Genomic DNA, 2,716 nt, shown 5'->3' with positions numbered 1-2,716 from the left:
GGGAGGTAGTGACGAAAAATAACAATACGGGACTCTTTTGAGGCCCCGTAATTGAAATGAGTACACTCTAAATCCTTTAACGAGGATCAATTGGAGGGCAAGTCTGGTGCCAGCAGCCGCGGTAATTCCAGCTCCAATAGCGTATACTAAAGCTGCTGCGGTTAAAAAGCTCGTAGTTGGATCTCAGTTCCAGACGAGTAGTGCATCTACCCGATGCGACGGCTCGGACTGAACATCATGCCGGTCCTTTCTTGGTGCACTTCATTGTGTGCCTCGAGAAGGCCGGTGCTTTTACTTTGAAAAAATTAGAGTGCTCAACGCAGGCGAGTCGCCTGAATAAACTTGCATGGAATAATAGAACAAGACCTCGTTTCTGTTCTGTTGGTTTTTGGAATACGAGGTAATGATTAAGAGGGACAGACGGGGGCATTCGTATTGCGGCGCTAGAGGTGAAATTCTTGGACCGTCGCAAGACGAACTACTGCGAAAGCATTTGCCAAGAATGTTTTCTTTGATCAAGAACGAAAGTCAGAGGTTCGAAGGCGATCAGATACCGCCCTAGTTCTGACCATAAACGATGCCAACCAGCGATCCGCCTGAGTTACTCAAATGACTCGGCGGGCAGCTTCCGGGAAACCAAAGTGTTTGGGTTCCGGGGGAAGTATGGTTGCAAAGCTGAAACTTAAAGGAATTGACGGAAGGGCACCACCAGGAGTGGAGCCTGCGGCTTAATTTGACTCAACACGGGAAAACTTACCCGGCCCGGACACTGGGAGGATTGACAGATTGAGAGCTCTTTCTTGATTCGGTGGATGGTGGTGCATGGCCGTTCTTAGTTGGTGGAGCGATTTGTCTGGTTAATTCCGATAACGAACGAGACTCTAGCCTATTAAATAGGTGCGGGGTTCCCAGCACCTTACAACCTTCTTAGAGGGACAAGCGGCTCCTAGCCGCACGAAACAGAGCAATAACAGGTCTGTGATGCCCTTAGATGTCCGGGGCCGCACGCGCGCTACACTGAAGGAAGCAGCGTGTCTTTATCCCTGTCTGAAAAGACTGGGTAACCCGTGGAACTTCTTTCGTGATTGGGATAGGGGCTTGCAATTGTTCCCCTTGAACGAGGAATTCCCAGTAAGCGCGAGTCATAAGCTCGCGTTGATTACGTCCCTGCCCTTTGTACACACCGCCCGTCGCTACTACCGATTGAATGATTTAGTGAGGTCTTCGGACCGATGTCCGGCGCGGCCTTTCGGTTGCGCCGGTCTGTTGGAAAGATGACCAAACTTGATCATTTAGAGGAAGTAAAAGTCGTAACAAGGTTTCCGTAGGTGAACCTGCGGAAGGATCATTACCGGATTGTTCGAGGGTGACGAGCGCCATTGTTTCTACCCCGTGTGGGTGAAGCAGCTCGCTGCGCCCGACGCTTTCCGCCGCTGGCCCCGCTTGGACGCGGGGACGGCTATACCCGAACATGCCGGGGATTGCCCGAATTTCGAAGGGCGCCCCGTGCCAAATTTGTTGCGCCCAGTGGACGCCGGCTGCAACCTTGGACGGTTGGCTTGGCCGCGCCCGCGGGTAGAAACGGCGTAACGCACACTGTTGGGTGGGCTTTCTGAAGTCCGCCTCGGCACTCTTGCGCGGAATGGGAGTAAGACGACCCGACCTGCTGCTCTTGCCCAGTACGAGGGGAACGGCGAAGCGTGCGGTCGGTCAAGGAACTGACGGTCGAGAGCTAATGCCGCTGCCGCTTAGTACACACGGAACCGTGGTGCGAGCGCTCTCCCGTCCTCCGCGGCAAACGCTGCCGAGTCTGAAAAGGCTGGCGGCTGCCGGTCGCTTCCTGCGGCGAGTGTGGAGTAACGACCCGACTTTGTTGCTGCCCAAGTACTAAAGGAACGGTGCGGCGCTCGGTCGGTCATGGAACCGGCGGTATTGAGGGTGCGGCTGCCAAGTACGGAAGGAACCGTGGCCTAAAGCACTCTCCCGTCCTCCGCGGCAAATTCCACCGCGCCCGAAAGGGCCGGAGGCTGCCGGTCGGCTCCCGCTCGTGACGCGCGAGGTGTCGAGTTCGCGGTTCAATGCGACGACGTCTGCAGGCTATTTGCCCGCCGCCGAGGGAAAGGCGGCGTTGCTGCGAAGTACCGAAGGAAACGCGGCTTTGCTACGTCGGAAGCGTTCTGCGGTTTGCGGACTTGTGCGCTTTGGGAAGGCGCCGCACGTCGAAAGAGGAAGTACGGACAGACGAGGGACTGTAATCCCGTATTCGAACGCACTTGCGGCCAGGCCCTTGCTGGCTTCGTCTTCCGCCTCAAGTAGACTTGTTGTGGCTCCGGCGCAGAGAGCCGTCCCTGGCACTGGCCGAGTGGCTTTGGAGAGCTGCGCGAGTACGCGCGCGCCAAGCTCTTGTCTTTCGTCTCGAGTAGGCTGTTGGATCAGCAGCGGTCATGCGGAAACGCGTGACCGCCGAACGAAAGAGCGAAACAGGAGTAGCGCACGCCGAAAGGCGCTCTTCGAAACCACACACAGGGAGACGCCACGTGCCTGAAACACTGGTTGTACTGTACTGAATTGAACAAACTATTTTTCACGACTCTAAGCGGTGGATCACTCGGTTCTCGGGTCGATGAAGAACGCAGCCAGCTGCGAGACTTGGTGTGAATTGCAGGACACACTGAGCACTGATTCTTTGAACGCACATTGCGGCCTTGGGTCTTCC

General features: G+C 55.8%; 1 non-coding gene across 1 annotated transcript in view; it reads left to right on the top strand.

Moving 5' to 3' along the window:
• Window positions 1-2,588: 2,588 nt before the first annotated feature.
• LOC139053932 (5.8S ribosomal RNA) overlaps window positions 2,589-2,716 on the top strand; it is a 153-nt gene continuing 25 nt past the window's right edge. Inside the window, exon 1 of the ribosomal RNA XR_011510896.1 lies at window positions 2,589-2,716. This exon is cut by the window's right edge and continues 25 nt beyond it. This is a non-coding gene — a ribosomal RNA (5.8S ribosomal RNA).

Source organism: Dermacentor albipictus, unplaced genomic scaffold (genome assembly GCF_038994185.2).
Source record: "Dermacentor albipictus isolate Rhodes 1998 colony unplaced genomic scaffold, USDA_Dalb.pri_finalv2 scaffold_376, whole genome shotgun sequence".
Classification (NCBI taxonomy): domain Eukaryota; kingdom Metazoa; phylum Arthropoda; class Arachnida; order Ixodida; family Ixodidae; genus Dermacentor; species Dermacentor albipictus.
Note: the sequence above shows the minus strand (reverse complement) of the source record. Positions and strands in the feature narration are given on the sequence as shown.